Here is a 14,410-nt window from a genome sequence, read left to right as displayed (position 1 = left end):
AGAGCCTTGGTTTGTGACCCCTCCTTCTATATTTGAATCAAGTTAACTTATTATTTAAAGCCAACAGAAGGCACCAGTAATAAACTCACTAAACAGAAATTATGCCCAGAAGCTCAAAAATAGCCACCTGAAGCAAGTTTAGTTTAGCTCTTTCATTTGATTAATGTACAAACTTACATTAAACAAATGAAAGTGCTAAACTAAACTTGCTTCAGATGGTTGTTTTTGAGTTTATGGGCACAATATCGGTTTATTAACTTATTACTTGCTGCTTTGTGTTTCAAAGAATATTGAACATTGCTTTCCCAACTTTAGAAAAAAAAAGCAGATGAGTTATTTTTAAATAATGCATCATTTACTAGTAAGTATTCTACTATAACTACTAATTTACCAGACTTTGGGATTACTTTACAGCAGTAACTTTCTTGCGGTATTAGGCAATGCTGTTTTATGTCTACTGTCAGAAGTTCTAACATTTCATTTTATTGCTAGTTTCAGGTTCTGACTATAATCTTAAATACGCCTCAAGTCATACATCTGAGCTCTTGATGGATTGTCAGCATCAAAGTCCAGTTGTAGAATTCTATGACTTGCACTTCAGACATTTTCCCACCTGTAGGTAATAATATGTTTATACGTTTTTTTTTATTATTTGTGCATTCAGTTCCCTACATATCTATAAATGATTTAATTCCTCTCCCAGGCTATTCAGTAGTCTTGACTACAGCCCAGATGACCCAGGTTCAATTAGTGACTCAGGAATATGATGATGCAATGAGGGTATAGATGTCACCATCCATACTGGATGGATGGCTCCATGGGCATCTTCTGGATGATCTCAGGTAGGGGCTGGTATTGCCATACTAGGAGGCATAGGCCAAAGAGAAGAATAGGTTGGGGGCAAGGCTGAGCTGCTGCAAAGTCAGAGCAATGCATTCATGTCTGCACTGCACACCTGCCTGTTGGTCATACCAGATGAAACCAAGAAAGGGAGGAAGCAACAGGGTAGGGCATAAAATAAGTATCTCTCCCAGTTTATGTGAATGGCCAGACCTCAGCATGTCCTTAAGTTTCGTGCCAACTCCAGCCTTACTGGAGATAGTCTGGTGGTAAAGGAGATGGGTGGCAAACCAGATGATGGATATGTTGCACTGGCTAGGGAGCCATATGATGATTTAGGAGGGAAAAAAATCCTCAAAAAAATGAAATGATATGATTTTCACCTAGTCTGCTTTGCTCCATTTTTCTTGTTTAGCATATTCAAAATCCACTACGTAGCATTCCAGTTCATCCTCTCTTCTCATTGTGTGTGTGTGTGTGTGTGTGTGTGTGTGTGTGTGTGTGTGTGTGTGTGTGTGTGTGTGTGTGTGTGTGTGTGTGTGTGTGTGTGCGCGTGTGTGTGGCAAATATCTGGAGGCAACTTACTCACTGTCCAGTCCTAGTAACCGCTACTGCAGTTAGAACCACCTTTAGCCAGTCTCAACCTTGGATTCCACTAGTGGCTTTAAAAGTTCTTCCAGGTAAAAGACAACATACTGGGCAACAGCAGGGGGGGGGGGGTGCTGTCAACAGCAGTCTTGCAACAACAGCAAAGCATCTCTGCTAATAACTCTACAAGGAGATTTTAGCAACTCCACATGGAAACATTAATTCAAAACAGGTTATGGACTTGGCAGCAAAGGCATTGTGAGGAATGGTATTAATGATAGTTCCTTGGCAAAACAGCCCATGCAAATACCACCAGTGTAAGTCTTAAGAATACCTGAACACAGGATGTACATTGCTAGATCAAAATAAAAAAAATGCAATGAAAAATACAGCTCATTTGGCTTTTCTCAGTAAATGCTGCATACAGAAAAAAATAAATAAAATTGAAAACAGTATCGTAGGAATACCTGCACTATAGAAATGTAGTATCATGCAGCCTCCTCCAGCAAAAAGCAATCTGAATTTAAATTTACTATAACAGGCATTCCCTTAAGCTTCCCAAACATAAAAGTTTTCACCTCATTTTTTTCAGGCCATATCCGCAATCAGTGCTGACTGGATTGTCAAATTGCATGAATTCTGGACTTTCAGGTAAAGACCCTGTTTTACCCCATACTGAGCATTCAGTTGAGGAACTTACTTCCTGATCTTTCCATTACTGACAATATTCTGACTAGCTTCCGTCAAAATGTAACACCACCAAATAAATTGTCAAATACACAAGATGTTTCTATAAATGTGTGTGTATCTATCTATATAAATACTTGTGATCTAACAGTCACAACATCGACAGCATTTAGTCAAGAGAAACAGATGGTCAACAGGTGCATTTAGTCAAGATAAACAAATGGTCAACAGGTGCCAGAGATTGATAGTTCTCTGGCACCTTCCTCAACTACTCTTTTACCGTCCAGGTTTCTGTACCATACAGTAGTACTAGTTACACTGCTGTTTTGTACAACTTACTTTTCAGCTTCTATGGCATTCCTCTGTCACATATTACACCTGACACTCTGTGCCAGTGGGCTTCAGCCCTTCTGATTCTCACTTTTACCTCCTCATTCAAACTTCCCTTGTCCTCAACCATCCCACCCAAATACTTGAAGCTGTTAACCCATTCCACTGTTTTCACTTCTATCTCAATTTTTTTAGCTACTTTTGATTTTCCCATTTGCTGCCATTACAGCTGTCTTATCTGTGCTTAGTTTCATCCTTTGTGCCTTCACGTTTGCTTTCCATTCCCCTATCCATTGCTGAAGTTCTTGCTCAGAGTCTGCATGTAATTCCAAATCATCTGCTTACAGCAACTTTGTTGCTCTGCAATACCACAAAAGTTCAAGCACGAAAGTAGAACCACCAGCTAGTAATCCAACACAGGAATTTATTGTAAAAACACACGCTGACATCTCGGCTCCACAAGCATTCAAGGAGTATAACATTAGCAATGAATAACCTGCCTAAATACATCCTTCAATTAAGCAATTAAACACAATTAATCAATTCATTAAAATCCTAAACTAGAAACCTCCAATTAATTTAATTACTTAACCCCTTCGGGGATAGAGTACTAAATTTTTAAATATACACTGACTCTTTAAAAAGCAGTTTGTTTTTTAAATCACTTTCATCACAGTACACATCAATTCGTACCAAAATGGTGCCCCTCAGACCATCGCTATTACCACCATGAAATTTATTAAAATGTCTTGCTATTGTACTCTCCTTGCTGTTTTTACTATGTCTCTAATTTACTATGTCTGTAATCATGGCTCATTGGGAGAAACAATTCCTGTTTAAGGATAATTTCTTCCAGGTAGGGGCCACATGGTACACCCAATACCTGGATGACATATTCATTCTTTGGCGAGGTGAAATTGAATCAGTTAGAACCTTTGTGGATCATATTGCTGGGTTCACTGATTTCTAACAATTTAGATGGGATTTTCAACCTCATAGTGTTTCCTATTTGGATATTGAATTAACAAAGTCCCATTACCATAGACAGTATATTTCTAAGATATTTAGGAAGGCCACGTACTCCAACACCTTCCTACATTTTACTAGCTGCCACCCTTACCCACAAAAGAAGAGTGTGGTTAAGGGCCAGTTAGTTTGGGCAGCTAGAATGATTACTTTGGAAAGTGATTTCATAAAGGAATGTGAATTCTTAAAGGAAATGTTTCTTAAGAGAGGTTATCCTAAGTCTTTAATTGAGGTTCTTATTAAGGAAGTCCATAATAAACATTCACTAGGGATATTTAAACCATTATTATCCCTTAAAATAAACCCTGATGGAAATACAATGGATGCGATTGTTGGTTTTATCCCTAGTGGTGATATTTGTGAACTTATTAGTATTGAACAAACTACTAGCACTTCCAATAATGACGATTTTAAAATTAGCTTTGTTACCACCTTTTCCATGGATGCTCACTGTTAAGATCTATCATAAATAAAAATTGGTATTTTCTAACCGAAGATAGTTTAATTAAAAACAAATTGGGTGATCGGCTTCAATTTGCTTTTAGGTGAGGTAGGAATCTGAAAACTATATTAGAAAGTGGCCTACCTAAAGTTTATGGCCCCCATTGTGGCATGTTCAAATGCGGGTCATGTAAATGGTATAAATACATAAAAGTGAATAAACAGGTCAACATTGGAAACATGTTTTTTGAAATTAAAGGAAAGTATAATTGTAATACTATGGGTATCGTCTATTTAGGGGTTTGTACCTGCTGCCCAGCCTTTTATGTTGGTCGCATGAAAGACATCTAAAAAACAGAATCTATTAGCATATTTATGCAATAAGTAAACTAAACTTGAATAATGCTCTTGCAAGACATATTTATTCTAATCCCTTACATGAATTTAATTTTTTGGTGTTAGAAAAAGTCACAAACAATGAAAGGGGTGGTCCAAGTGATTTAAAACTTGACGAGAAAAAACTAATATGGCAAATAAGATTGAATGCAACTATAATGCCTGGTTTGAATGAAGCTATTTCATTCAAAAGTATCTTAAAATTGAGAGCTCTGATGAGATAATTTAATGTTTTTAATTTTTGTTTTTTTGAACATATTTAAGTAATTTATATTTATAATATATTTAGTAATGTTTGTTTCATATTTAAAAAGTTCTTCTCCTTTTTTAATTTTGGAGTTTGGCCCTTTAATTTGTGGGCTTGGTTTTTTTGTATTGTTCCATGATGTCATTGTTTTGATTGTATATAAATGTTACTTTCACCTGTTATTAATTGTCTGAAGAAGTTTACTGAAGTAGTAAACGAATGCGCTCACCATATTCAGTGTCTCGGTGTGTTATTTCCTTTTTATTTTTTACAAGTTTACTGAGTTTTGTTTGTTTTTTTTCGTTGTTTGCGTTTATGGAGGAATCTAATACACCGGGATCTCAGGATTTATTTTTGAATAGTGCCCCAATACCATTATCAGATTCTACTCAAGGATCAGGGGCTATTTGCAAGTTAACGGACTTGATTATCTTGCTAACGCAACGGGTTGAAAATTTAGCATCTCAAGTTGCGAGCATTTTACCTAGTAAACCCGGAAATACTTCTCCTTCCGGTTTGGCGACATCTGTGGAACAAGCTCCCTCCAGGCTGTGACAGGGCACCTTAGGATTGCAGGATCAAGGGCTAGAAGTAGAATGGAGCCCCTCGTCTGGTTTATCAAATGGACCTAATGGACTTGTACAAGGCTCAGCGTCTTTAAACTCTTGTGTTTTGCCTGAGCACATTCCTGTGGAGAGCCGAGTAGTTTCAAATTCTAATAATAACGGTAACAACATGAATGGAAACGGCTTTGTAAGTAACTCTTTTGCCATTCCTAATTTGAATGAATGGCTCCAGGACTTTAATGGTGGCTTTAATAGTAACTTAACTGTTTCTTCCACCTCTGCTGATAATAGTACTGAGAGAAATTTGATTAGTAATCTTAAATCATTTGAGTTGAAACTTTTTTGTTACAAAAAATTACAACTTGAAATTCATTATCTCAACGAATGTATACGTAGGCAACAAGTCCCAAAAGGGCTGCGACAATGGCGTTACCGAGCGGGACTCATTATGTACTCTGGGTTTCACAAGGACTTACTCTGCCTTTTGACCGCCAAGGGATAGAATTCATGAACTTATTAGTTAAGAACTATCTTAAGGAATTGGATAATTTCAAGATTGAACTAACTGACTTGGATTCTTGTATTCATTCTGATAAGGATTTTTTGAGATATAAATATGATTTTACACACATTTTTTCTAGTATAGATAATGCACTTTTAAAAATCAAAGAGGTGAAAATGAAAAAATTAAATAGAGATGCCATTGTTTATAGTAAGAATTTGTCTTATCCCGTCCCACCTATTGTGAATTCTTCCAGTAAATTTGATACTGGTTTTAATGGGTCTGGTCAGCCTCCCATTTTTCATGATGTAGGTGTGAACAATGACATTAATAGTAATGAGGATGATGACATTTTGGAGGATGATAACATTATTACAGAGGCTCCGAATTTAATAAGAAGTGATAGGCTAGCTAACAATCAATCTGACAATTTTAGTACAAATACTAGCAATGCTGACCAAGCTGTTGCAGGGCCTTCTCAGGGTTTTCAAAATAAGAAGAACAATGGGGGTCCCCAAAATCAGGCCTATCAACAACAACGCTGGAAAAAGAAAGGTCAGAACAGGAGGAGGAGGTAATTTCCCCCTTATTACATGATTCTTTTACCAGGTCCCCTCTAAATGATGGTAATGGAAATGTGGGTAATGATATGAGCACATTTGAGATATTATGGAACAGTGCACATGATTTTAAGATTTTCAATTTTTCTACATTTATACCTGATCCAGTGCTAATTGATGTTCTTTCTAAAGGTCTTACATTTGTCCCATCATCTAGGGGTGATTTAGCTGCAGGCATTATTGATTTAAAATCTTTTACCAGGAAATTAAACTTAAATGTTCTTTTGGGACATAATACTAGCCAAACTACAGATTTTAGGGTACCTAGTATTTTTAATCCTGGTTTACATCCATCCATCTTGCTTTTTGGAAGGATTTGTGAAAATGATTTTTGATCTTTGTTTCATGATAAGCCATTATATAATAGGGACACCTTTAATTTGACTTCAGCTGAAAGAGACCTGTTGAAAGATTTAAAATTTTCAGACATACATATTTTAAAACCAGACAAAGGAGGGGGTTTGTTTTTTATGGATAATTGTGATTATATCCAATGCATGAATCTGCTATTAGAGGGTGAAGCATATGTTAAGTCCTCCCTAAATGAAGTTAATGGAGCTTACCAACATATTAGGGGGGTTATTCGTGACTTATTCCTGGATGGCAGGATTGATTTGGATTTATTTAATTACTTTAATATTTCTTACCCACTTAACCCCATTGTATTTGGATTACCTAAAATCCATAAAAATGTAAATAACCCTCCATTTCACCCTATTATTGATGGCAGGCAATGTATTACATATGCCTGTGCTAAGTTCGTTGATATTAAATTAAAGGAAGTATTGAATAGCGAAAAACATATATGTAAGTATTCGTGGACTTTCCTAAATACAATTGATAACATTCCTTTTATGGATGATGTCAACTTTCTCACTATCGATGTACAAGACCTATATACTGTGATCCCCCAAGAGATAGGGTGTGAGTGGGTCAGGGATTTCTTACTTGAACATCATATGGCAGGTTCTCTTATTGATCTTATAGTATATTTATTGGAATTGATTTTGAGTAATAATTATTTCACCTTTAATAAACAAGTTTATCTCCAGAGGACGGGTGTGGCCATGGGTTCCCCTTGTGGAGCCACTTTTGCCAATGTAATCATGGCTCATTGGGAGAAACAATTCCTGTTTAAGGATAATTTCTTCCAGGTAGGGGCCACATGTTACACCCGATACCTGGATGACATATTCATTCTTTGGCGAGGTGAAATTGAATCAGTTAGAACCTTCATGGATCATATTGCTGGGTTCACTGATTTCTTACAATTTACATGGGATTTTCAACCTCATAGTGTTTCCTATTTGGATATTGAATTAACAAAGTCCCATTACCATAGACAGTATATTTCTAAGATATTTAGGAAGGCCACGTACTCCAACACCTTCCTACATTTTACTAGCTGCCACCCTCACCCACAAAAGAAAAGCGTGGTTAAGGGCCAGTTAGTTCGGGCAGCTAGAATGATTACTTTGGAAAGTGATTTCATAAACGAATGTGAATTCTTAAATAAAATGTTTCTTAAGAGAGGTTATCCTACGTCTTTAATTGAGGTTCTTATTAAGGAAGTCCATAATAAACGTTCACTATGGATATTTAAACCATTATTATCCCTTAAAATAAACCCTGATGGAAATGCAATGGATGTGATTGATGTTTTTATCCCTAGTGGTGATATTTGTGAGCTTATTAGTATTGAACAAACTACTAGCACTTCCAATAATTACGATTTTAAAATTAGCTTTGTTACCACCTTTTCCATGGATGCTCACTTGTTAAGATCTATCATAAATAAAAATTGGTATTTTCTAGCCAAAGATAGTTTAATTAAAAACAAATTGGGTGATCGGCCTCAATTTGCTTTTAGGTGAGGTAGGAATCTGAAAACTATATTAGAAAGCGGCCCACCTAAAGTTTATGGCCACCATTGTGACATGTTCAAATACGGGTCATGTAAATGGTGTAAACACATAAAAGTGACAAAACAAGTCAACATTGGAAACATGTTTTTTGAAATTAAAGGAAAGTATAATTGTAATACTATGGGTATTGTCTATTTAGGGGGTTGTACCTGCTGCCCAGCCTTTTATGTTGGTCGCACTGAAAGACATCTAAAGAACAGAATCTATGAGCATATTTATGCAATAAGTAAACTAAACTTGAATAATGCTCTTGCAAGACATATTTATTCTAATCCCTTACATGAATTTAATTTTTTGGTGTTAGAAAAAGTCACAAATAATGAAAGGGGTGGTCCAAGTGATTTAAAACTTGACGAGAAAGAACTAATATGGCAAATAAGACTGAATGCAACTATAATGCCTGGTTTGAATGAAGCTATTTCATTTAAAAGTATCTTAAAATTGAGAGCTCTGATGAGATAATTTAATGTTTTTAATTTTTGGTTTTTTGAACATATTTAAGTAATTTATATTCATAATATGTTTAGTAATGTTTGTTTCATATTTAAAAAGTTCTTCTCCTTTTTTTAATTTTGGAGTTTGGCCCTTTAATTTGTGGGCTTGTTTTTTTGTATTGTTCCATGATGTCATAGTTTTGATTGTATATAAATGTTACTTTCACCTGTTATTAATTGTCTGAAGAAGTTTACTGAAGTAGTAAACAAAAGCGCTCACCATATTCAGTGTCTTGGTGCGTTATTTCCTTTTTATTTTTTACAAGTTTACTGAGTTTTGTTTGGTTTTTACTATGTCTCTAATATGTTCTAATAACCTCATTTTAAATGGTTTCTTTGTTTCTCCTATGTAGAACTTTTTACAAGGGCATCTCAGGGCATAAATAATGCCCTCTGTGCCACAAAAAAAACTGTCCTTAACCTTGAAGGATAAACCATTCATTTTTTTTAAAATATCTTACAATACAGTTGCAAGCCTTACATTTTCCATAGCCAGTAGTCCCTAATTCACTTATATTTAACTGTATATTCACCATAGCGGCTACTAATTTGGATTTTACTAAAAAATCTTTGAGGTTCCTACCTCTCCTAAAGGACATGACAGGGCCCCCCGACTCTTTCAACTTACTTTTCAGCTTCTATGGCATTCCTCTGTCACATATTACACCTGACACTGTGCCAGCGGGCTTCAGCCCCTCTGATTCTCACTTTTACCTCCTCATTCAGACTTCTCTTGTCCTCAACCATCCCACCCAAATACTTGGAACTGTTAACCCATTCCACTATTTTCACTTCTATCTCAATTTTTTTAGCTTCTTTTGATTTTCCCATTTGCTGCCATTACAAATGTCTTATCCGTGCTTAGTTTCATCCTTTGTGCCTTCACGTTTGCTTTCCATTCCCCTATCCATTGCTGAAGTTCTTGCTCAGAGTCTGCATGTAATTCCAAATCATCTGCTTACAGCAACTTTTCTGATCTGTTGGATAATGTAGTCCATCACCAATATGAACAGCAGTGGGCTCAGCACTGAACCCTGATGCATATCCCCTTCCACAAGGAACCCTCTGTGTGGCTGAACACTGTTTGTACTTAAGTACTTGGGTCCTTGTTCATAGCTTGTACTAATTATACCAATGTTGCTGGGACTTTGAACCACTGTAGGACTGCTCAAATAAACTTTCTTGACACCATGTCATATGCTTTCTCCAAGTCTAGGAATGCCTAGTTGGACTCTGCCTTCATTTCTAACTTCTTCTCAAGTATCTGTCTCACTGCAAACATTGGGTCAGTTGTGTTGCATCCTGATCTGAATCTAAACTGCTGAACTTCCATCTTACTTTCTACTACTCAGCATATTCATTTATCAATCACCCTGTCCACATCTTTCATGCAATGTGACAGGAGTTTGATAACCTCTGTACTTCCCACAGTTGTGAATGTCTCCTTTGTTCTTGAACAATGTCAATATTTCCCTGTCATCTATAATATGTCTTTCACTCCATACTACTATGAATACTGTCAGGAACCATTTTCCCCCTATTTCATCCAGCATCATATATTTTATTGGCTTTAAGGAAAGTGATTGTGGTCATCGTTGGTATCTGTTATGAAACACCCCTGACCCATGTCTTCTTTTGGTAAGTGTCTTTCCAGGCAGAAAATATGGAATATTTCTGGTGTGTGTGGTTTGTGTGTCCCATTTTTAATTGCCAGGAAAGCATGATATTAAGGACTTACCTGGTGAGTTACCTCTGGTGTCTCGAGTTCTTCCTGTCCCATGTTCAATTGTTGATAAGGTAAGATCTAATTGACTTACCCTATTGTTTAGTATTCCTCCCAACCCACACAGTTAGAATTATCCCTAGTGTCTAGTGACCCCCAACTGCATGTTGCAGGCTTTGTCCATTATCTACGGGTGTGAGGAAGTATGACAGGCACCTATACACACAGCCCCCTCCCCACTCAATTGCACCCACAGTTGCACTCTTGCATCATGAAGTCAGCCATACCCACACACACACACACACACACACACACACACACACACACATACCTTCTCACAACCCACACTATGTCCCAGGCAAAGGGACACATCCACACATACACACATGCAGCCCCTCACATAAATACATACATACACACCAACACTTCCTGCCTGCTAAACACCACAGCACATACCTCTATCATGATGGATGAAAATGGCCAAAAGAGAGCATTTGTTAATGTCAGCATTCAAGTGTGGCCATGCTAATTAATGCAGATCAGCAATTCTCTGAATCACCTTGCAGAATGCAGTTCCAAGGGAGACCACATGGCTAATCAGCATATGCCTCACCAACAGAATGCCTCATTAGCATCTATCATAGTTGCAGAGAGAGAGTCCATTGTGGTGCTACATGCCTTTTTGTTGAAGGCTGTTACAGCCACGGTGGTACAGCGACAGCTGCAGTGGTACAGCAGTTAGCGTTGTCACCTCACAGCAAGAGATTCTCTGGTTCGATTCTCAGCTGGAGCACCTTCTGTGTGGAGTCTACATGTCCTCCCTATGGTTGAGTGACATTTAAAGGCATGCAGGTAGGTGCGTGCATGAATTGGTCTGCCTTCTTTGAAGGTTGGGTGACGGGCTGTCACCTTGGCACCATAAAAGTCCACTGCCAATCATTAGCGGACCAGAGTTCCACTGTGGTGACCCCTAACTGGGAAAAGCCAAAAGATAAGATCATGCTAGGCTGATCAGAAATGGTTGCCATGACTTGTACATCTCACATACACGTAGCAGCAGCTTTTCTGAAGCGGAGTTTTAGTCTTTTGATCTTGATCATTTACAACAGGCTACGTTTTTAATGTTTTGATCTTGACCAGTTATAAGATCTCTCGTATTTTCAAACTTGAGTTCAGTTTGACCATAGAAATAGTTGCAATTTTTTTTTCAAAGTGCAAGCTAAACTATCTGTACTTTCTCCGAAGTGCTGAGATCTTGGAAACAGAATATGTAAGCTGAGGTAGTTGTGATGGCTTTGGAAACTTCCCTTTTTACATATGTACATTTTTTTCTTCTCATGCTTTTGTGTGAAACTAGCTACTTTAATATAACACTTTACATCAGATATATTAATGTATCACATAATTATAGGATTTAAGTTTTAGTACACTTCTGCCCTTTTTTTTTTTTGTTTTTTGAACTTGTGGTGCTTCAGAACTGTATATTTGATTTTCTAACCATTCATTCTTGTGGTGTTTTGTCTAATGTCCCAGAAAGCAAATCATTAGAGAATTTAAGTTAGTTATGCAAGGAGCTATATATGAGCATGTCATACAGGAAGCTATAGCAGAAGACATAGCTTGGAGAATGTTCATAGAAGCATAATAACACTTCTTGCAACTAAAAACATTCAATAAATGTTTGAACATTATATCATATTTTACACTAAATAGTTTTAGAAGGCATATGATTTAATGGATAAACTAAGAAAATGCAATAATAAAAAAATCCCCATTGGTATATAATAAAGAATATTTCTAGTATAAGTAAGAAGAAAATTTCTAGGTATCTTTAGAGAAGATGGCAGAGCTTTTCTCCTTTCATAACAAGTATATGAATATGATGATACATTTTACTGCATTACTCTTCAGAACTCCTGTAAGTTCTAAAAAAAAAAATAGCATCAGGGTAGACCTTTTATACTGTTTACTTCAACATGAAATGCCAATGCATGTAAAATTCCAGACATATACAGTTGTCTTTAGCTTAAAATGGCAATAGATGCTATACACATTTAAATTTACCCAGATTGTGCAAACCTGATTGAAAACATGTCTAAAATGCTATCTGGAATACAACATCATATGAATATACTTATAAGATTATCTACAATGTGAAAAAGCCTCAGAAAGTGAATCCATTACATTGGAAAATAGCAAGAAAATCCCTGGACGTTTAGGTATGTGGCACTGAAACCTGGAAGGTGGCTAAGTGAACACTGCATCAGGCATCTTATTATAGTATGCAGATTTAAAAAATAGATGAAAATATACAAGGCAGTGGTTATAAGCTCACATCTGTATTGAAATATCCTAATTTTGATATGCCTATTTATTTCCTATGTAGGGAGTATGACATTGATATCACAGATCTCAATTAATGCAGTGACCATTTCCTTGGCAATGTGATAAGATATATGTGGACTACATAGAAAAACATTCCTGTCCACTGAGGTGCAGGTAGCTTTTGACATGATTTTATAAAGTTGGGGAATTATGTGGTCATATGCCCTTGTATGAGGGCTGGGCACTGCTTTCCCCAATAGAAAAAGTTTGTACATGTTTTGTGTCTGCCATATTTAGCTGGCTATTGTTAAACAAAATGGCATCAGCATCCATGTCTGCTTTATACCACATAGAATTACATGTAGAAGATCTAAGAATCAGGCAGTCATTTCAAGAATTAATTATTAGATATATTTTAAACTTGCTTAAAAGCCACAAAATGTACATAAAAGCTATCGAACTGGCAGTACCTGTTTTAAAATGTGCCCTGTTGCCATCCTAATTTCATCTTCTCATTTCCCAAATTATTTATTTTGCAGCTATCAGAATAGTAAACACATATAGAGACGGTCATCGGTTACAAAAGGGGACACCACCGACTTCTGTTGTGCATCTAGTGTATAATACTACTGTACATACAAATTCAGTTTAAGTGAGAATACCAATTGCTAAATAAAACACATACGCACGCACGCACACACGCACACACAAAGGCTCAGTTCACATTCATAGCAAAGTGCTCAGCGTGGCCCTTGAGAAGTATTAACGTCAGTACAATGTGCAGATGTGCGTCTTAGGTTTAACAAACTTCACAAGGTTCTGCCGCTCTCCATGGTGCTAACTTATCATGAGCTGGCAGTTGTATAATGCACAGCTGTGCTCAAATTAAATATGCTTTTATTCCCAGTTAGTGGATAGGCACCCAGTGTTTTGTTTTAAAACTTATCATGCAGGACATGTATTCTGCATAATGTAGGTTACTCGGGTAAAATCTACATACGTGAAGCGCATGCTATAGTTTGTTTTCAAAACTAAACTACGGTCTAATGCAGGCACAACTCACATTACCCATAATGCATGTAGTACATTACCTGTTAACGAACTGTTGTATGTGACACTATTCTGTGCTATTACGGAGTGTAGTCTGAACATAACTTTAATGTTTGTCAACTATATAGCACATTGTGCTCCATACGTCAACAATAAGTGTCATTTCCTGAAACGTGGGGCGGGATGACCATCAGTAAACAAGAAGATAAGTAAACGTAATAGGTGTAGTAATTTAAGTACGGACACCCCTCCCTTGCATTGAATAATGTCCGTACCCCTTCCCCCCAAAAAGAGGCGAAAACATGAGAAGCATAAGCCATGGAGAGCACCAAGCCAAGGAAAGTAGGGAACTGAGCAAAAGAAAGTGAAAACACACGATTTAGTCATAATTAACCGATGCATCACATGGAATATAAATGGTACACCAGTTTCTTTAGTTACTCTGGAATGGGAGGTGGGTGTTAAGTGGTTTCTCTAGCCACTGACTCATTTGTTTAATAAAAACTCTTTGGCCAGGTAAGCACTTTAATAAGAAATTTATGAGGCTATGACCTTTCAAGGTCATGATCATAACTTGAATTTTTCAAAGCTCTGCGACACTAGGCGTAATAGTTACAAAAATACCCTTCTGGACATTTGTTACTGTAATA

Source organism: Protopterus annectens, chromosome 15.part0, assembly GCF_019279795.1.
Source record: "Protopterus annectens isolate FY-2018-M chromosome 15.part0, PAN1.0, whole genome shotgun sequence".
Lineage (NCBI taxonomy): Eukaryota > Metazoa > Chordata > Ceratodontiformes > Protopteridae > Protopterus > Protopterus annectens.
This window is presented reverse-complemented; position numbering follows the sequence as displayed.